Here is a 23,039-nt window from a genome sequence, read left to right as displayed (position 1 = left end):
ATAAGGGCCTAAGAGAAGCTGAAATTCAAGGTCATTCCTACCAGCTCAGGGCTTAGGAGGCTTGTCAGGATTCATCCCTTCCAGAACTTTTGTCTTTATGGAATGAGTATGGTAACACGCCAGTCGCGGGCTAATGTCTGGGCATTTTATCATTTTCATTCATCATCTCTAAGCCTGAGCTGGCCCCAGTTTCCCTTGTCTGGACTGTGGATGTCCCCTGCTGGAAACCAGAGCTCACTGCAGCTGAGGGAATTGGAACAAATGCAGCAGCTGTGGAAGCGTTTGTGTGTATAAGAACATTCTCCCTGGCTGCCTACATGCATTGCAACAGGAACCCACTCAGCGATTTCACTTTGTCCTAGTTTTACAAGCCTGCCTTCCTTTACCAATTTCATCTCCTATGATGATGACTAGTTATCCAGTATTTAGCAGAGTGTCCATCACACGGAAAGCTCTCAACAAACACTTACTGAAAAATAAAACACATCCTTGTGAGGTATATTATACATCATCTCATTTAATCCTCAAAACAACAAAATAAATTAGGAGCTGTGGCAAGGTTCTTTTTGTTAGAAGTAGGACTCAGACCTGGAGCTTAGAGGTAAGTGGCTTAAGGTGAGATTATTTGTGGCAGCATCAGTCTTACCACACAGATCTTCTCTCTTATGGGTCACTTCTCTGCCACAGTCAGCCTCCATGGGTTTCTTCTCTGCTGTGTTCTATCCTCAAATGCCATTTCCTTCTTCCCTAACCCCAGCATTGCCCAGGGTGGGTCCCTTCCTTGATCTGGTTTGCTATGTACCCTGGCCAAACCCTTTCCCTTTTTCAGAGACTAAGTTTCTTCATTAGAAAAATTAAGTAAATGGATTAGCTGACTCTTACTTTTCCTTCCAATCTGAACTGCTGATGCTTTCTGAATTTAATTTCAGAATAGACATGCTGAAATCCAAATTGCTGGGGATTTCCTCTGTGGCCAAGAAAACAGAACTCAGTTGTATACCACTTGTGAGTTTGTATCAGGAGGATGGAATTCAGCCCCAAACCCAAGCTGCCCTTTGGGAACATACTTATCAGATCAGAAGCCACTGATGACTTACATGAGGGGGTTATCAGTAAGTGCACAAAAAGACCCATTTCTCCCTGCTCTCCAGTGAGCCAAAGCATGGCTGCCAATTCAGACAGCCAGTTGGGAGTTTTCACCATGTGACAAGCCCAAAGGCATTTCTGAAGCTGCCAGCACAGAGGCCTGTCGAATCTGCTAAGGAACCAGATGCAGCAGATAAATATCTTCCACAGCTTGGCATCTGGGGCCCGGTGCTTGCCAGCTGAGGGAAGGGGCTGGGTTGAACAGTGCTAGGGGTGGGGATGGTAGAGGAGAGCAGCAAAACAAATCACATGCATTTCTCATTATAGTAAAAGAAAAATGCAGTGCTAAAGAGAATTTCAAATTTCTGGAAGGAGCAGATCAAATATAGTGGATTATGTATAGGGTATTATTATATAAAGGACTGGATTGTAAACAGGTCAATTATGCAGTGTGGCCATTCAGACCATTGTTTTATTTAAAGTCTGTTTTAGTATTTTTGCATTTCTAGAATGCAAGCTTTATGCATTGACTTAGTAAATTTGTGTTCATCAAGGCAACATATGTCATTAGTATATGTGCACGTGTATACACACACACACACACACACACACACAAGGGGGAGGGCATCTTGGATATTCTAGTTCTATCCCAAATAGAAAATATAAATTTAATGTATTATTTTTCATTGTCACGAAATGAAGGTCCATGTTTTGGGTCATATGCCCTGGTTTTATTGTTTAAAAATTTCTTTTCCATTTTGGTTGTTTAGATGGTATTCATTCAATTCCACTTCTTTCCCTCAGATGCAGTTCCCTGTGTTTGCTGAATGCCCACTGTATGTAAGACAACATTGGATGCCTGACCATAGAGATGATGCCAACACCTTTCTCCACAGAAAAGCCCTCTTCACCATGGCTGATTTTAGGACTATCAGCAAAAGAGTCCAATGTAGATAAACTTCCTATGTTCGTGTCACCCTGTTTATTTGGCCACTGGCCAAGAAGATACCAGCACTCCAGGTGCTAGACACCCCATTACTAGTTTTTCACAAACGTATCCAGTATAGTACTTTGAAGAAATGTGCAAACAAGGCCTCTGGCCTTGAGCGGGGCTTCACAGAGATGACTACATTTTTAAGATAAGTTACAACTGGGCTTCATGGTAACAGCTGGCAGGGGGAGGAAAGAAGGGGGAGAAGAAGATCTCCCCTTCTCAGGGGTTGTCCTTAAAGGGTTAACTTGCCCAGAACAGTGAAAGAAAAAGCTGCTTTTACGTGAACTTCTGCAGACTGTGAACTTCTGAGCCCCTCCCCTTACATGCTGGGTATAAAACTCTGAAACTCCCTGAACTCGGGGTTCAGGGGATCGATTGATTACAGCAAAGGCTGTACCCTCTGAACCTGGCTGCAGCCAAATAAAACTGTTTCCTGCTGTCTTTGGTGCCTTGCCTCGTTTGTCCCTACTACAATGATGAGACAAAGCGTCTTCAAAGATAGCCAGAGTATCCAAGGCTCAGGAGCCCAGGACAGTGGAGGGGACTTGAGTGCAGGGTGCAGGTGGCTGGAGAATAGCTGTGGCTGAGGCATCTTTCTGTGTATTATGGTAGTTGTAGAAGGAGCTCATGTTAAAATAGTGTGTGTGACAGTGTGTGTGTGTGTGTACATAATGTACATACATTTTCCTTCTTTGATTTGTTGATTTTTCAAAACAAAAGAGAAATATATATTAAGAGGAAGCTTTATGTCAACAGGTAGTTTTCCAAAATACTTCATGCTGCATTCTTTGTTTTAATATATTTTTATGCATAAATTGAAGAGACTATGTTAGGAGAAAGCTGTGGACGGCCCCATGGCATTTTCTTTTATATATGTATATATATGCTTTTTAGTTGTAGTTGAGCACAATACCTTTATTTTATTTATTTATTTTTATGTGGTGCTGAGGATGGAACCTAGGGTCTTTGCACATGCTACACGAGTACTGTACCACTGAGCCACAACCCCAGCGCCCCCATGACATTTTCAAATCAGTGTTTTAGTTTTTTTGTGCCACTTTCTAGTACTTGCATGAACACACGTTCATAATATCATAAAGATATATGAAATATTCCAGTTTCCCATTAATCTAATGCTAATCCTTCCTCTGCAGTGTCTCCTGCCATCTCTTTCTTAATCTTGCCCTATCCTTCCCCACTTTGTTGCACCTTTACCCTCAACTCTAGAACAATTGAGAACCACCAGAAGATGTATTTCCATCAAATAGTGATTTTTAAAAAATTTTTTTTTCTAAAATAACAGTGATATCACATACTTTATGCATGAGGAGACCTAGGTTCAATCTCTATCACATAAAAAAAAACTCAATTGTTGATGAATATTGTTTTTTGTGTTTTTCTCCCTAGTGTTTTTACCTTTTTTTTTCTACTACAACTACTGCTGTACATGTATCTTCATGTGATTTTATTATTCTACAAAGTAGATTTTCAGGAATAAACTCACTAGGTTAAAGGGTGTTATTTAGATTTTATTATAATAACTAGTGATAAACTGTATTTTAAATTTCTGTCAATAACATATCAGATCGGTTTCCTTCCTATATCCTCCCTGGCATTAGTTATTAAAATTCTTTTTAGGTGTTGCCAATTAAATGGGAGAGAATTTCAGATCACTATCAAAGTTGATTTTTCAAAGGTTGATTGGTCTCTTGGTTTTGTGATTCTGTGGATTGCTTATTCAAAGATTACAATTTGAAGAGAAATAATCCTCTTGCTGAGTTCATTGTGTTCCTCTCACCAAAATTTTGATGAAAGAATGAATTTCTTGTCTTCATGAGATTCATGAAATAAATCATAGAGGGTCGGAATAGCCACTAATGCCAAAGACCCAGCAATGCTTGAGTTGGAAGGGAAATTTGGGGATGATGTGCTGTTCATTCCTTCCAGCAACTCATTAGAAAATACTGGCTTATGAGGCTCACACTATTCTAGGCAATAGAAATAATGAAAACCATGAGGGAATAAAATTGCTTTCTGTTTGTAAAAATGTTAAATTTTATCTATGGATCAGAAACATAAAAATTATAATAGAATATGATAATTGCTATAAGTGCCAAATGTAAAGGGTTTGAAAAAAATGGGGGGAGAAATTATTTTTTCCTGAAAAGGATAGAAAAGTTTCAAAAGAAAGTAACAATTTATCTGAATTATAAACCCCACCCCCACCCCTGAAAGATTTTACTTGGCTAGGAGTTCAGGGAACAGGACATGGAAGAGCGAGTGTATTTCTAGACAGAAAGAATGAAAGGAGCAGAGGTGAGGTGTTATGAATATATAAAGTGCCCAAGGAATGATAAAAAGCTCTTCATGATTTAACTGAAGGTTTGATGGCTTAAGAAGGGTCTAGGGCGAGACCATTAAGCCTTTAAGGTAGATAAGCAGTTTTTTGGAGCCAAATCTCAATAGAAGTGATATTTTCCAGAGATAACGTTGAAGGAAAGTATTTGTCACTTCCTATATGCCAACTATAACCTACTCTTAAATTTTCTTTTACTTCTGTATCTTCAAAATATCCTATGTGGATTTCACTGCACCAACCCATCATTGACATTTCTCATTAGGTAACACTGTAATAAAGAACAAACATCCTGTCTTGACCTGGAACGTTATTTTTCAAACCTCCTTTGGGGCTCTCTCTTTAGAGACTGGATGAGACAATCTTTCAATTCACTCTCATCTTATAGTTTGATAGGGTTTATAAAACCAGGGGAGTACAAATAAAAGAGCCAAAAGCCAGCTGTAAAAGGTCTTGAATGTCATTTTTAGGTCAGAATTCCATGCCATTCCCTTAACAAAAGCTAAGCACCTACTGTGTGCTGGACATTCTGCAAGGTGTTGGGTACTCAGGGTGAACAGGATAGACCATGTCCCTGTGTCACATTAAAAATGCTTTATTGAAAAAGTGGTTTCATGGAACCTTTTTAAACAGAAGAGAATATGTATTCTAAGGTGACAGCCTCATTTCACAAAGGATAAAATTAAACTCCAACAGTGTAAGGTGCCTTTTATGGTAAACAGCAACAATATTAATACTTCTCTCCTTGGGATTTCTGCACTTTTATGCTTAGGGCTCTGTTAACCTGACTGTAAGATTTCTTTTCTTCTTTGAATTAAAGAAATCCATTACTGAATTTTATTTTCCTCAATCCTCTTAGGTAAGAAAACTGATCAATACATTAACATTGAAGAGGAACATTTCATAATGATAAAAAGACACATTTGTTTAAGAGTACCTAACAATTCTACATTTATCCACATTTAATAATTTTAAAAACACAGAAAAAATGGTCAAATAGACAAATCTGTAGTTATTTCTAGAAATTTCAACATTTCTCTCTCAGTAATTGATAGAGCAAGTAGACAGAAAATTACTAAGAACACAGAAGGCTTAAACGACATTATCAACAGCTTGACTTAAGTGACTATTATAAAAGAACAAACAATAGCAGAATACAAATACATTTCAAGTTCCTTTAAAATATTCACCCACATAGACCATTTGCTGGTTAATAAAGGAAGTCATAATAAACTGAAGAGGAAAGAAATAATATGAAACCTATTTTTTTCCAAACATAATAAAATCAATCTAGAAATCAGTAACAGAAAAGCATCTGAAAGCTCCCTCAACTTATTAAAAGTAAACAACCACTTCTAAATAATACATAATTTTAAAAAGGAAGATACACGGTAAACTAGAAAATACTTTTTATTGAATATAAATTAAAATATGACAACAAAATATATGGTATACAACTACAGTGATACTTACAGAAAAGTTTAGTGCATCAAAAATTTTTATTAAGACAAAAAGCAAATTTCTCAAAGCAATTGCATAATCTTTCGCCTCAAAATGGAAATAGGTAGAGAATACTACATTCAAATTTAGTAGAAAGCAAGAAATTGTAAAGATGAGCAAAACTAATGAAAAATAAAGCAAATATAAAATCTTATTTCTATGACAGGTCAATAAAACTTATAAAACTTTAATCAGACTAATTAGAGATAAAAGATCATAAATAATGGCCAAAGTCAGAAATAAAATAAAGAAAAACTATACAGTGCCTACAGATATTTAAATAAAAAATAGTATTCTGAACATTTTTCCAATAAATTGGACAATTTAGATGTAATAGAAAAGTATTTGAAAGATACAGCAACCAAAGATCACTCCAGGAGAAATAGATATATTGAATAGTTCTATATCTAATGAGGAAATAATAGTTAATACTCCCTAAAATACAAAGAAAACTCCAAATCCAAATGGCTTCACTGGAGAATATTTTCAACCATTTAAGAAAAAGTATCACTCAACTAATTTCTCACACACTGTTCTAGAAAATCAAAGAGATAGGCCACATCCAAATTGTGTTATGAAACAATCATTATCCAGATGCCTAAAACAAGGACAGTATAAGAAAATGACAGTAAAGACCAGTAGCCCTCATAAACATAATCCTTAAAAAGACTTTATTAAATCTATTCCAGTATATAAAGAAGTCAATATTTACACTCTGGTTTATTTTCAGATCATATAAATCTTTCATCTTTTATTAAAGAAAGCAATATGACATAAACACATGGAATTTATCGCAGGAATGAAAATTGCTTTAACATTGAAATATCATTGAATTCACCTTACAAATTGGTAAAATGAAAAGCCATATCATCATCTTAGCATAAGATAAGCAGAATAAAGTGTATGTTAAAATCCAAAAACCCTGTTTTGGTAAAAACTTTGAGGAAGGGATCTTCCTTAAAAAGATTGGGGATACCTACAAAAAAACAGAATAGCTGACATCTTACTTTATGGAGAAAAACTAAGTCTTTCTCTTTAAGGTCAGGAACAAGGTAAGGCCCACTCTTACCACTTCACCATCATATGGGGGTACAGCCAATGCAGAAATGCCAGACAAGAGACAAGTCCATTCATATCAAATAGAAAAAGGGAAATCTCTTCATTTGCCAACAACCTGATTATGTAAATGGGAAAATCCTAAGTAATTTACAACAATGCCATCAAAAATAATATATGTGTTTTGCAACCCTTCACAATACAAGCCAATACATATTAACTGTGCTTTTATATACAGCTCTTATAGATTGCATTGTGAATCTCCACAATTCATATGTTGAAATTCTGAACGCTTCAACTTGACTATATTTGAAGATAGGGCCCTCAGAGGGTAATAAAAGGTAGGTGAAGTCACAAGATTGGGCCCAAATCCAACAGGACTAGTTCTCTGAAGAAGAGAAAGAGCTGGGAAAGCTTTCCTCATCCCCACAGGCACATAGAGGACAGGCCATGTGAGGACACAGCAAGAAGGAGGGTATCTTTAAGGCAGGAAAATGACTTCACCAGATACTAATTCTGTTGGTGCTTTATCTTGGACTCCTACCCTCCAGAACTGTGAGAAAATAAACTTCCATTGTTTAAGCACCCAGTATGTGTTATCTTATTATGATAATCTGAGCCAACTAATACACTAGCTATGAATAATGGAAATTGAAATGAAAACAATGCAATTACAATAACACCAACAATATGAAATACCTAGAAATAAATGTAACACATATGAGTATGTGTGTGTATGTACATTTTGTGTGTGTATACATATACAGATATATACACACAAAGTCAATATACAAAATGCACCTATCTATGGTCTCAATGTCTAAAAGCATTAAGAGCAACTTTCACCCCTCTACTCTAGAAGGACCTAAGCAAATAGTTTTAGGTATAGATGGTCACCATAAAAGAACAGGGAGCTTAGCTTGTGGGTGCTGTAAGGACACTTGCAGACACTAAGTGCTTTGATCATAGTATGCAATTAATTAGACTCATTTCTAAATATTTTGGAATGAATATGTGAAACCCTCCTGTTTCTTGATACTTCCTAAAGATACCTACAAGATTCCAGGCAGTACTCCATGAAAAAAGGCACTGGATGACACACCAGAGAGACTGTTTTTCAGAGTCTGATTATGATTGTGGAATGCCAAGTAGATTCAATTTGAGAGATAACTGGAATAGATTAGCAGTGACTACCTAGAACAGAAATGTTGAAAAGAAGACCTTGAAACTTTGATCTCAGTGGAGAGAGGACTATAGTCAAAGCTGATGCCCCCTGTGGGAGAGGTGGATGTTTTCCTTCCCAAAACATCACTGCACCCAGGGGACAGTGACAGGCTCTCCTTTGACACAACATCATGCCACATATAATTGACCTTTGATCTATGATGACCATTCAGTTCAGCCATCATGTGTAGAGTGACGTTCCAGATTTTTGTAGACCTTCGAATTACTATTTATCTCATGAGGATAACCATTTGAGTAATTATTTTGCAATGATACCTGAATGAAATACTCTTTTTGTTTAAATTACACACACACACACACATACACACACACACAGATCTTTTTCATAGAAGGTTCACAAATATGTCTTGACTTACCCAATCAGGCAACTACTTAATGATAAATCCAGATCTAAGATTCAGTCCTCATTCCCAGAAAAGTGTCTTCAATTTATATAATCAGAGTTACATACCAGAGCAAGGTGATTTGTCCAAAGGTAGAAGATTACTGAGTTGTCAAAGAAGAGTTCTGCTTCACCGATCTGGGCAGATTTAGGATCATTTTTCTTTTATGGTTAGGGATCCTTTATTGGGGTTGCCTCTACCTTACAGTGTTTCGTTTTTATTATAATTATCTCTAGTATTTTCCTGTCTCTTCTGTACCTAAGCATAAGCAACTTGGAAACATTCCTTTAATCCTCATACCCATAGAGCCTAACATAGCCCAAGGTGCATGGTGAGCACACAAAAATTGTTGTTAAAGGAAAGTTACACAAAAAAAGAATATTTTTGGCCTATTACAATATTAGTACAATTGCAAAGAAAGTAATCTGAAATTCTGAAGACAATATAGTGATACATCTGCATTGATTTTAATACAATTTATCATTTATTAATAACATCTAGGACTGGGCATTCAAATAGGCACTTTAGTGTACATTATCATTCCTTGGTCACTCACAAGTTTGGGAAATAGATACTACTTTGGCCTTTTGTATAGATGAAGAAGTTGATGCTCAGAGAGACCGAGTAATCTAAAGTATATTTCCCAGAAAGATCCAAATCTTTACCTTTGTCTAGGGCTTTCAAGCACAATACTAGTTAAATTGAAAAAAATACCCTAGAACAGACTAGAATATTTCCTAGGGATGTTGATGGTTAGGATTTTTTATAATTCTTCAGAGGTTAATTTTTCAAATTTTGGGCACAAAAATGTGAAATATTAATTTTACATTTTTAAATTAAAACCTGCTTTGTATCTTAGAATTCAATGTAAAAATCTATTTAGCAATGCCCTGGCTTATGATGTCTTCCCCCGCTAAGTTCTGAACAGGTCTAACTAGGTTGTAATTCAAACTCCCAACAATTTTCCACTTGTAGCATACCTCCCTCCCCACTTTGTCCTTTGGATAACCTTATAATGACTTTTACTGTATTTATGAAAGATCTTTCCAATTAGCCCTTTGGAGCTCTCAAATACAGAAAGAACGGAAAATAATGGAAAGAGGAAAGAAGAAAAACGATAATCTGGGGTAGCATTTAACTAGCTGGAACTTTTCACACTGTCAGGTCATAGAAACATGGAGAGTCAGAAGGGTCCTGGCGTTCTTGTAATTCAGCCCCATAATATTTACAGATATGTTTACTCTGGCATATGCAAAAACACCCAGGGTTTATAGCCAGTCAATCGGGGGTCAAATCCTGACTTTGCTACTTTGAGCATTATAGGCTTTGGTATGTTACTTGGCCTTGTTTTCCCTCGTTGTAAAATGGGGATATTGGTCTCCAACTCTCAGGGTTATTTAGAGGATCAAATATAGTAACGTGGACAGCACTCAGCACGTGGATGGCACACATGAAGGGCTCATAAATGCTGGCCCCTTTTGTCCTTATTTTTGTAATGCCATGATACTTTATTGGGCAATTCTAAATTTACAATTGTGTGGGTATTGCTTGGTATGATTGCATACTGATGATATTGCTACTGCTCAGTTGCTTGTGGGCAATGGCCTGGGTTTTAGTAGAGGTGTTAAAAAGTCAATTTAAGCTGCAACCCTCTGCTAAGATTTTCATTTTGGTATTTTAAACAATATTCTAGTGATTCCAAAGCAGTTTTTTCTTCCTAAATATACATTTTCCCAATGGAATCCTCTCAATTTTCTTTAGCCCCTTTCATCCATTCATAATTATTTTATTAAGTTTAGTGATCAAATTCAGTCTCTTTGCTTCAAGGTCTCTAATATATCCAAAATCTCTCCCTTTCTTGATGCACTTGACTTCAAGAAAAGTAAAGTGATATATATGCAAATGAGATAGGTAAATTTAGGAAAACCAAGCTATACACTCAGTGTAGCTCCTCTTTTTCCTCTTGGGGTGTGTCTTCCAGGGAGCATGCATTCTTTGAGATTTCTCCTTTGTAACAAATTTGCATGGAGCCTGCTCCATTCTTGGAGGCCTGTGATATTTTACCTTGACTGTAGTGAGGTGGATCAATCTGTGTAATCTGGATCACTGTTCAGAGTTTACTGTCCCACTTATTAACTGCATCCTCTAACTTACCCCTACCACAGTAAAAATGGGATCCAATATATTTTTCTCCCATTTCCTGAGTCATTGTTCAAGAACATGAGCTGTAAAGGGGAATTGTCCTGAAGACCTTCTCAAGAATTCCTGAGTTGAATCTGAGATCCTGAAATCTTATGTCTTTTCAATTTTATTAAATAGCTTTGTTGAATACTCTAGTCAGACATCTCAGGAATGATTACCTTTATACCATCTATGATGATCATTCAGCTCAGCCATGATAATCATGATAAACATGCGTAGCTAGCATGTTATCATATCATCTGTTTACCTTTCAGGCATAATTTGAAACTTCAGTGATAAATATTGACCTTCATTTTGAACAAGCCACCACTGGTCTGGTGTTGCATGGCTTGTCTAATTCCTTGTTATCTTTGAGGCACTTTATCAAACATCTGTCAATTATGTTTGTAAATACTGGAGCTCCAAATTGGGACTTCACTCTTTGAAGTGAAGTAGATTTTATTATTGGTAAAATAAAAAGAAAAGAGGTCACTACCAAATTAGAGAAACAGGTTTTGCTTGCATAGAGATAGTAGGAAAAAACTCCCAAACATAAAACAACAACAACCAAAAAGAACTTAAGGAAAAAAATCTGTAATGCCTTCTAAGGAAGTCTTGGGAAATGGGCTTTCTCAGAAACAGTACAAGGGCTGAAGCATCAGATAAAATAATTGAAGGATGCTTTACAGGTGAAGAAAACATGAGATTTAGCCAACATCTTTTACTTCTAACACAACAAAACCTGAGAAATAAAAGAACAACATGTACTTACAAAGGGATTTGAGGTTCCAGAGGACAAACTAGATCTATGTGAATGCAATAATAAGAGGAGAGGGATCAAATAAACACAAGACTAACAGAGCTAAAAGGTGGAAGATGAAAGATGAAAGAACAGAGAGCTACGGTCAAACATGTCTAGTTTAGTCTTCTCAGATTTACCACTCAGGTAAGTCCCTCCAGCTTTCTTGGGATTGATTGAATAAAAAGGCAGAGAATGGTCAGTGGTGTGAGACCAACTGAGATCTCCAGCCTAATAGAAAACATGAGAAATGGAGGGAAAGTATTTTCCTTATTATGGGAACAAAGTTACAGTTAGAAAAGAGCATGAACTTCACGTGGTACTGTGACTATATATAATGATAATATCCTTTTCCCCAAAAAAAGCTAGAAGAAAGGAGCCTGAATATTTTTACTATAAAGAAATGATAGATGTTTGAAGACAGATATATATGTACTCTGATTTGAGCATTACACAGTGTCTACATGTATGGAAACATCACATGGTTCCCCATTAATATATGTAATGTGTTTTTATGTATCAGTTAAAAAGCAAATTTAATAAGTAAAATTTGTAAAAGAAGGGGCAGGAAACCTACTAGCCATCAGTGTTAACATAATTCACATACGTAATAGCTGCTACCATTTGGTTCATAATTAAAAAAAAAAAAAAATTCCCCAGAGTCTACTGCACACCAGATACTATGCTAGTTACTATAGATAAACTGACATAAAAGATATGGTCCCTACTTATAGGGGATTACATTAAAATGATAACAAAATACATTTAATGAATAACTTAAATAAAATGTGTAAGTGGTAATAGAGAGTCACAAGAGGCTTTGAGAGCAAAGCAGATGAGTCCAAAAACAGCATATAGTGGTAGAATATCCAATACTCAATATTCTGTGGCAGATCAGAATCATTTGCAAACCTTTTTTTAAGAAATTCACATCCCTAGGCTTTATTTAGTAAGTTCATTCCTCAAATCTTAAATTGTGTTAGTTTTCTTTCTGACCATAGCTTAGTCCCTTCCTCTTTCTCTTACTCTGTGTTCCCACTCTAGTTGCCTTTAGACCTTATAGAGACCTGCAGTCCATTATTCTTGCCATTTTCCTTCTGTCTACTAATTCTTTCCTTGATTACTTAAGCTACCTTCCTACCAGAATTCTCAACCTATCAAGCTATGCCAGCACTACACATCTTAAGCCACCACTTAAAATCTTGGCCTTCTGTGACTTCTTTTTAACATAAGTTCATAGACATACAGGTATAAGAAGGCACTTTAGAGCTCATCATGTAGTATTAAGTGATCCTTAGAAAATGTCTCTAAATTATGACAGGGACAATGAAAAAGAGCTGAGTAATTGTGTGAAGCACTTGCTTGCTATTTGTGTAAGATGTTGGACTGAAAGAGACATGCTGCAAAATGAGAATTGAGACACAATCTCTGTGTAATCATTCTTTCTTCAAGGACCTCACAGGCTACTTCAGGAGATAAAAGGATGATAATAACTAGACTTATTGACTGCCTGTCATACATCAGATACTTGAAATTTGTAATAACTGAGCTTTAAAACATTCGTGTTTATCAAGTAGCTTTTGCTACATTCAACTGCTTCAAAATCTATCAGTTTAAAACAATCATTCTCAAAGTGTATGTGATATCTGGACCAGTTGCATTGATACCACAGGAAAACTTGTTGGAAATGCAGATATAGAGACCCACCTGAAGACCTATGAATCAGAAATTCTGAGGGTTGGACCCATTAGTCTGTATTTTAACTCCTCAAAATGATTCAATTGCAAACTAGTCTTTGGGAGCCACTAGGTCAAATAACACACACACACACACACACACACACACACACACACACATTCTTCCAACTCTCATTTCAGTTCTTAATGTTGATAAATTTGGTGGGCTCAATGGGTGATTTTTCATATCTTACCTGTGTTTTATCGCTTAACTGTTGCAAGCTGATTGATCCATATTATCCTCCATGGGGACAGTTCATCTCTGTTCCATATGGTCTTACATGCTTGAGTATGGTAGTCTTGACTTGTTCACATAACAATTGTGCATGATTCCAGAAGAACATGTGGAAGCACATAGGTCTCTTGAATCATGAGGTCTAGGGTTTGGAACTGTCACACTGTCCCATCTGTCATATTTTGTTAGCTAAAGCAACTCTGAAGACAAGATGAAATTCAAAGAGTAGGTAAATACACACCATTTATTGAAGAATGACTCCAAATTCACACTACTAAAGGCAAATAGATGGGACTGAGAATTTTGGTTCCCCCTCCAAGACCCTACAGCACAGTGATACCCTTACCTGGAATCGGTAAGATCAAGACATTGAAATTCAGCAGATTTAAATAATTTTTATAAGGTCATCCATATAGTGAGTGGCAGATACTGGATTTAAACCTAAGTTCATCTAATTTTCAGTAATAAGATCATGCATAAATAACTACATACAACATAGCTATACAATAAGTAGAATAGAGGCCTCACTATGAGTTTATAAAAATTCAAAAGAAGAAGAGATGATTCTGGGTGGAAAAGATCAGAAAATACTCAATGCCTCAATGAAGGTAGTGAAATTTGAGCCGTTTGAGGAGGGATGAGTGATATAAAAAGAGAATTAAGTTTGATCACAAAAGAGTTGCTGAAAAGCACAAATATTTCATTGGTAAATACATGGAAGCTCTTTTAGCTTTAGAGCAGTTGAAGAGGAAAAGAGGTAAATACATTAAGAAAGACCCTGACATGGAATAATTCCAATATCAAGGTAAAATGCTTGAACTTGAAGACTTTTGAGCAAAACATATGAAAATAAGGAGTAATATAAGTTCTAATCATACTTGTTGACATGCATATTCTTTGCATGAATTTCTCCATGAAGACCTTTTATTTTGAAGTCGTTTTTCTTTCAAAATTGTAGAACTCTCTCTTATCCTCTTTAAGCAAATATCTCTCATGGAGTCTAGATCTAAGCAGTTGGCGTGTCCTCATTATTTTTTTTAAGAGAGAAAGAGAGAGAATTTTAATATTTATTTTTTAGTTTTCAGCGGACACAACAAAGATGTTTGTATGTGGTGCTGAGGGTCGAACCCGGGCCGCACGCATGCCAGGCGAGCGCGCTACTGCTTGAGCCACATTCCCAACCCGCATGTCCTCATTATGATCTGATACTGGATAGTCTGGAGGATTGAGTTAGGTCATACTTTTCCTAAATCAAAGCTTCCAAACTGGAGAAGCTAGAGACTGTTTGGGATGGTTGCTTCAGACCACTAGGTACTGTGTTCCTTCATTCAGTGTGCTGCACAAACTGATTATTTTCTATGAACTCCATATGTGTAAAAGTTGGGTGTTACTACTCTAGAGGCCCTTTTGGATAAGCCTCCAAAACACAGAGGATAAAGGGTATTAATAAAGCTCCATAACTGAAGGGGTCCCGGGGAACATGCCAGAAATGTGTGAGTGTGTGTGTGTGTGTGTGTGTGTGTGTGTGTGTGTTTAATTTCCAGGTGACTCTAATACTCAACCAAACTTGTGAATTAACATTATAGAATACTTCTATCCAATAACCAACTCTTCTAATATTGGAGCTTTGGTTTTGGCAAACTCTAACGGTGAATATACAGGGCCTTGTGCCTTATCAATTCTGACCTCAACCCCAATAATGACTTCTTGATTGCAATGACTTTTCTTACAGACCTCCTTACTATGAAAACACACACACACACACACACACACACAATCTTCTCTGCAATAATTTGAATAATTGAATATAAGGATCCTTGACAGGTAATTGTAGTAAGTTAAGAGATAAAAAATATATTCTTGGTTAATCAAATTAGTCAGGAGCTTAAAGCTTTGAGACTTGAGGTTTTATTACTTGGTAATGAGTAAAGGGACAAATTTTAGTATTATCCCCAATAAAACACACTTCAAAAGACAAGCATCCCAAAATAATATATTCTACTGTACCATCCCAATCCTTTGGGAATTATTTTGTTTTGGATTAATCATTTATAAAAGCATAGAAATAAAAATTAACTTGAAATTTATTCTAGCTCTGAATGGTGATGACCCATATTTTTTTTATTTTAACAAATTTGAAGCACCATTGAGTTCTATGATAATTATTGGAATTACAAAGATTAACAGAATACAGTTCCTTCAGTAGGCTCATAATGCATAAGTATAAAAACAAATATCCATAGCAGTTCATTTCTTCTAATGGAGGTATGTTCAAATTGCAATCCATCTTTTGTGAAGTCAGGAAGTTACAAGAAAGAAGGTGCCATTTGTCTTGATTCTGGAGGACAATTCAAACTGAAATCCATCAGTCAATAAAGATGAAGAGCATCCCTGTTGGATACACAGGACTTCAATGGAGAAGTGATGTGAAAAATTGTGGAATATGCAGAGAACTAAAGGATACTTCAATACAGTTAGAAAAACCAGGTAACTTATTCCCCTTTCCTTGGACTTCCTAGACTTACTTTAAGGCTATCTAGGTTGTGATCCCTGAAATGGATCAATGACAGTTTGAAGTTGCACAATATTAGGATGCTTAATGAAGAAGGCTTTCTTAATGGTTTATTTTATATGAAAATTCTGTATTGATTTGTCTGTATTTTCTGTCTTTTATATATGCACATGATTTTTAAAAATTATTTAATAATAAAATCACTCTCTGCTTACCCATCCTATCTGTTGAGTACAAGTTCTTGGCAGGTCCATCAGTTGACTAGTCACACAGCAACTATTTCTCAGCATACCCACAGGCTACCAAGGCTTTTATAATTAGAATGACTACAGGTGCTACTAAATTAATGTCGTGCTATTTTAAGCACAGCAGGTGTAAACACATTCAATGAATCATAACGATTGCAGCTGGAAAATCATTTCCCGCTACCATCATTTCACTGCTTTAGGACAGAAGTGAGTAACTTTTAAAAGTGAACAACAAGGTGGGGTTCTTGGGCAGTGTCTGTAACCTCAAATCATGGTTCAAAAATTGTAGCTATTGGGTTGTATGGAAAAGGGCTTTGTCCATTGTGGAATTTTATGAAGGGGGTGCAAATGGGCTTTATTTACTATTTATGAACACTTCTCTCTGGACTTATGCTGTCCAATACAATATCTATGACCAAATACAGCTTTTTAAATTTAAATTTGTATAAGTAATATTAAATGGACTAAAATATTTAGCCACCACTCAGTTGCATTGGTTCAAGTTCTCAATAGACACATGTAACTAGTGACACTCATATAAGACAGCAAAACTTTGGAAGGTTTTTATCATCAGAGGAAGTTCTTTGGGGAAAACTGCACTAGATTATATTTTATTTATTTAGTCTAAGTTAAAATTAATATTTATATTATTTACCTACCACATATGTTCCAAACCTTGTCCTGGACCTGAGGAGCACAGGTTGAAGTGACGGGAGAAAAGGAGGTTGGTAGTCCCACATTAATGAATTGTGTAGGGTTTTTTTTAACCTCCTTGGGTCCCCAGAGAATATCATGTAGTAGAAGTTCAATAAATGTTTGTTGACAAAAGTACCAGTTGGTCTAAATTAGCTATTTTCAATCAAGTCTTTTCTTGGCCAACTTAATATCCAATCTGCTGCAAAATCCATTAGGACAATCAATCCAATCATGGTGTGAAGACATCCAAATCCCACTGGATCATTTATTTTTCAATGCGGTGTTTTTCATAGGACAGATGTCACAGTAGGAAAAAGATATTAAAATATATTAGAATTTATTTTCCTCTTATTCATCCGGCTCCTAGAGAATATAATTACTGTTCATAAAGACCTTGAAAATCACTGAATTCCTAGCATCTCCCATGAAAATGGTCTAGTCACTCATGATGAATATGCCTTTTCTTTTCTACCTGTGCACATTCCCTCACCAATTTTTCTCCTGTAATATGCTTGATCCCACTCTTCCCAACTTCACCCATCAAAATTCTACTGCTCTTTAAGGTCCAGGTCACCTCTTCTCTACTATTTAAGTCCTGCCTTCCTCATCAAGCCTAAAGGGCCTTTTCTCTTCAGCTAAACCTCTATTCAGAAGAGTTCTATCTGCATTTATGATAAGTCCTTAGTCATAATAGAGCCTCAGTAGACATTTGGTAGAACTAAAAAAGTGTTTGATTATAAATATTTTGCTAGTTCTTTTAAATTTAAACAGTGCTTTCAATATGTATTGTTTTTTTTCTTCACAAAATTCCTCTGAGTTACATTGCTGTCTCCATTTAGCAGATGAGAAGATTGAGTCTCAGACAAAGGGAACTATCCAAGTGTGTCAGTTCCTGTCTCAACATAATGGTGCACTTGAGCAATGGGCTACTTAAAGAGGTGCATGACGATGTTCTGTGCAGAGTAGTGGTCAGGATTAAGTCTCTTGGAGATTTTATGTGAGGAACATCACCACTCTTATGCCCAAAGGAACTAGGGGAGGAATTTGTTACAAAATCTGGTAAAAGCTATAAATGAAAGAGAACCATTCTTACTAACCCAGCTCCCAGGAACAGATAGCGCTCATACCCTATCCCAGACCTGTATGAGGAGGGAAAAGGGGAAGAAATGCCTTGCCTTTGTTCCCTTTCCTTTAGTCTTACCACTTCCTAACCAACCAGAAGACAGACAGCAAGTTAAAAGCTTTAGAACCTGATTCAGTCCCATTTATGATCCTTACTATTATTTCCTGAGTTACCAGAGTCCTATACAGGTTGGCATGGCTTGTGCCTATGTCTTGAAGGTTTTTCCTGTTTTCCTGTAGCAGTTTAAAATTTCTGGGGCTTTCATTTATGTCTCTAACCCATTTTAAGTTGATGTTTGTCCTGGGTGAGAGACAGGGGTCTAGTTTTAGTCTTGTACATATGGACATCCAGTTTTCCCAGTACCGTTTGTTAAAAGAGATTGTTTTTTTTTTTTTTTTCACCTTGTGGCATCTTTGTCAAGAAGCAAATGGCTGTAACTGGTGTGAATTTGTTTCTGTGTCTTCTATTCTATTGTTTTAGTTTAGATCTCTGCTTCAATGCTAATGCCATGCTGTTTCTACAACTGTGGCTCTGTAATGTATGTTGAAATTGGGTATTGTGATGCCTCCAGCATTACTGTTTGCTCAGGGTTGTTTGGGCTGTTCCAGATGTTTTGTCTCCATGTGAATGTCAGAATTTTTTTTCTAGATTCATGAAGAATGTCATGAATATGAATATGAATATAAATATGACATGAAGAATGTCATAGCCAAGTTATGGAATCAGCCTGACTGCCAATGGATCGATACAAAAAGAAAATGTGATATCACACACACACACACACACACATACACACACACGTGTACACACACACGTACACAATGTAATATTATTTAGCCATAAGAAAGAAAACATCATGTCATTTGCAGGAAAATGGATTTAAGTGAAGATCATAATTTTTAAGCAAAGTAAGCCAGACACAAAAAGACAAATATTTCATATTTTCCCTCATATGTGGAATTTATGGAAAAATTATCAGGGAGACAGAGAAGAAGGGGATTGGGAAAAAGGAGAGGGTAGATAAGAACAAATTATATTATTTGCATTATGAATACACAACAATGAAACTCATTATTCTATATAATTAAAATTAGAGAGAGAGAGAGAGAGACGCATGCCTTTGAGGTGAGACAGGTGGTCATGGGGAATGCAGGAGAAAGGATATAGGGAGAGAAAGTGATGTTGTCAGTATTTAAAATCACACTGCTATTGGGTTACAGAGACCTGACCCAAGTCCTAGAACTTTGGTTCTTCTCACTATGCTACAGTTTTGACACATGAGAAATACCACACTGCCAAAGAAGTGTTTATCTCTAGGTACATGTGTGAGTGTATGGATAAGACAATGATATATTTTCTCAATTAGATTAAAATTTCTTATAAAATATGAAGATCATCTTGTGTAACTTTGAGAAGTGATTCCAAGAGATGGACCATTTTCCAATCTTCCAAATAGAATTACTAATCATAGGATGTGATGGGAAATAAATGAGATGCAATTATTTAAATGCTAGCTTGGTACTTAGCAAAGAGAAGGTATAGATTTCATTCCTTTTCATCACTTTTTCTAAATAACAAAAACATTTTTATATAACCAAAACAGTGCCTTGTTCATACTAGAATCTTAATTAGTTTATATTGTTCAAATTAAAATTGAGTAATCAAGAGAAGAAAATAAAGAAAAAGTAAAAAAAAAAAAAAATCATCAGAGTCTCTTTGGAATATTCAAAAAGAAACTTCCCACTTTGAAACCTGATTATGAATTTAACCCATTTAATCTCAATGTCCCAAATACAAAACACTTATAAAAACTAAACTATAATATATAATATGTAATATATATTTATGCAATAAATTAATATAATATCAACTAATAGTAATTAATATAATTATATGAGCTCTATGTTATGATTTCCAAACTATTTTAATGCACCTATGTCATTGGAATCTTCACAGAATTGAAAACTTGGGACTTATGGGTTATGTTTTGCTGTTTCTGGAGAAATGATGATGTAAGGAAATGGAGAAGATATGATCTTCTCCCTCTAGAAGATTCCTGATTGTAAGAGAAGAAGGTTTTATAGACAGTTAATCACAATGCATTTTGATTAGTGACTTAGTGTAAGCCGATGGAATAAGAAGGGAGCTACTGCTTGGGGAAATCAAAGATATCTTCCAAGAGAAAGTAGTATTTGGGTTGAGACTTGGAGAATGAATAAGAGTGTGTTTGAGGAATAAATGAGAAAGGGAAAAAGAAAATTCTAGGAAAAAGGACAAGATAAGTTTTGAAAGTAAACGAGATAACGGGAGGTAGGAGGGGGAAAGAACTATGGAATGAAATTGACCAAATTATGCTATGCAAGTGTGAGGCAATATCACTGTGAATTCTAATTTTATGTATAAATTTAATATACCAGTTAAAACTCTATAAATACATAGAAGGAAGACCAATGCAGTAAAGGAAGGTGATCAAGAGGATGGAGGAAAGGAGGGAATGAATGGGAATTGAAATGGGGCAAATTATGTTATATGCATTTATGAATCCATCAAAATGAATCCCGCTAACATGCATAATTACAATTAATAACTAAAAATGTCTTAAAAAGAAATAATATGTGCTATGTCATGTCAAATTTTTCACCCACTTATGTTATTAACATAAGTGAGAGAATCGTCAAGAAATATAGCATCCTATCATAAAAATTTCTCTGAAGATGGTGATACCAATGTTGCATTATGCCACTATAAATTCATGTTTTAATATAAAAATCCCTCCCACATTTTAAGATGGTGGGACAGATGCATAAGACATATATAAACTCTTTACAAAAGTGAAGTACATAATTATTTGCAGGCTTTAAACTAGAGTAGGAAAAGTGTGGTTAGTTGTTACTCTGGCCTTCTCAACCCCACAGGGGATTTGGTTTCCATGCTGTATCCTTCCTCCAATATTAGTCCAAGCTCAAAGGTCCAATGGATCATGGCCATTTAAAGCAACATCAAGAAAGTGCTTCTCAGTTTGGCAATAGAGTTTGGGAATTGGCCAGCCCAAATCACTTCAATGATTTTAATGCAGCACTCAGCAAATTAAACTTGTTGATTTTAAAACATTTTCCATTTTACCCCAGTGTCGGCACTTTTATAGGAAGTTTTACTTCCAAAGAAAGAAAAGTGCCAAGTAAGAGTATGTGAAGCTTCCCAAACTCACAAGGACAACCCAAAGGCAAGAGCAGGGTAGAGATCAACACAAGTGGGTCTCCCATTTCAAATTTTAGTTGAGTAGACTTGGGTTCGTTTTGACATAACCTACACGCACAGAATATAATTTGCTTCATTTTAGTCCCCAGTACTTTCTCTTTCCCTCCATTTTTTCCTCCCTGTGCTCTCCTTCCTTTTCTCAACTGATCTTCCTTTTATCTATTTATTGTTTTTTTTTTAAATTGGTGCTTTATAATATACACAAGTGTGAAATTCACTGTTGCATATTTCATGGGCATACATAGCATAATTGGATCAATTTCATTCTGTAGTTCCTTCTTTTTCCCATTCCTACTCCCTCCCCATCGAACCTCTTCTTCTACTCTCCATCTCTCTTCTGTTTTCAAACCATTCCCCCTACTTCTTTTTTTCCTCTTATTTTTCCTCTAACTAGTGCATTTGAGAGAAAATATTTTATCCTTGAATTTCTGAGTCTGGCTTATTTCAGTTAACATGATGTTCTCCGATTTCATCATCTATTTACCAGCAAATGACATAATTTCATTCTTTCAAGTAAAACTCCATTGTGTACATGTACCACATTTTCTTTACACATTTATCTATTGATAGGCACTGGGCTGGTTCCATAACTTGGTACCACTGAAAGAATAAACTAGTACTAGATCTCTGGAAATCTTCAACCAGAATCTTAAATTTTTTATATCAGAATCCTGTAGAAAAAAATTAAACTTAGGCAGTTTATGAACTAGATCAGACACTTTTATAGCAATACTATCCAAATTTTGGGCCAGATATTTCTTTGTTGCAAAGTGGGTGGTTTTATGAATGTGAGATACTTAGAAGGATCCTCTTCCTCTACCCACCAGATATCAGGAGCATCCTCTGTCCTTTGGACCAAGTGTTTTTGTTGTCAAAAAAATACACACATTGAAATCCAAATCCCCAATGAGTTGCTATTTGGAGATGAGGCCTTTGGGACATAACAGATGGAACCTTCATGATGGGATTAGTACACTTTTAAGATGAGACAGGAAAGAATTTGCTTACTCCCTCCTGTTTTCTGCTACATAAGAACATAGCAACAAGACAGACATCTGAAAAACAGGAAGAAGGCCCTTCCCAGAATGCAATCATATTAGCAACCTAATCTTGATCTCCTTGCCTCTAAAGTGGTGAGACACAAATTTTTGTTGTTTAAGGCACACAGTATACAAAAATTTGTTATAGCAACCCAAACTAAGATACACTGGAGGTCAACGTCTCCAGAGATTTCCATGAGCCTATAGAAAACAAAAATTGTTCGCAGTTGAGAACCACTAAATGAGATGTTTTTCAATGATCCTTCCATTTCTCAGAACTGAACCCAGTGGCCAACTGCCTTTGCTGTAGTACTGTAGGAAAACTTACTTCTCCTAGCTGGTATTGGAGCTACTTAAGTTTGACCATAGCTCTGCAGCCATATGCTTATAAAGACAAAATCCTAATCTACAGGAAGAAAATTTCAAGCAATCCATCTCAAAGCCACCTGTATCTTCAATATTATAATGTAGTCTCTGCTTAGTCAACATAAATCAAATAAAGATATTTTGTGCTCAAGTAGCTACATTTCCTGGAAGCCAGAGTTACTGAGAGGGGTGAGAGAATCAGTGCTTGGAATAGAAAGTACATTT

This window comes from Marmota monax, unplaced genomic scaffold (genome assembly GCF_021218885.2).
Source record: "Marmota monax isolate L192 unplaced genomic scaffold, Marmota_monax_Labrador192_F-V1.1 WCK01_AAM20220418_F8-fsc00023, whole genome shotgun sequence".
Classification (NCBI taxonomy): domain Eukaryota; kingdom Metazoa; phylum Chordata; class Mammalia; order Rodentia; family Sciuridae; genus Marmota; species Marmota monax.
Note: the sequence above shows the minus strand (reverse complement) of the source record.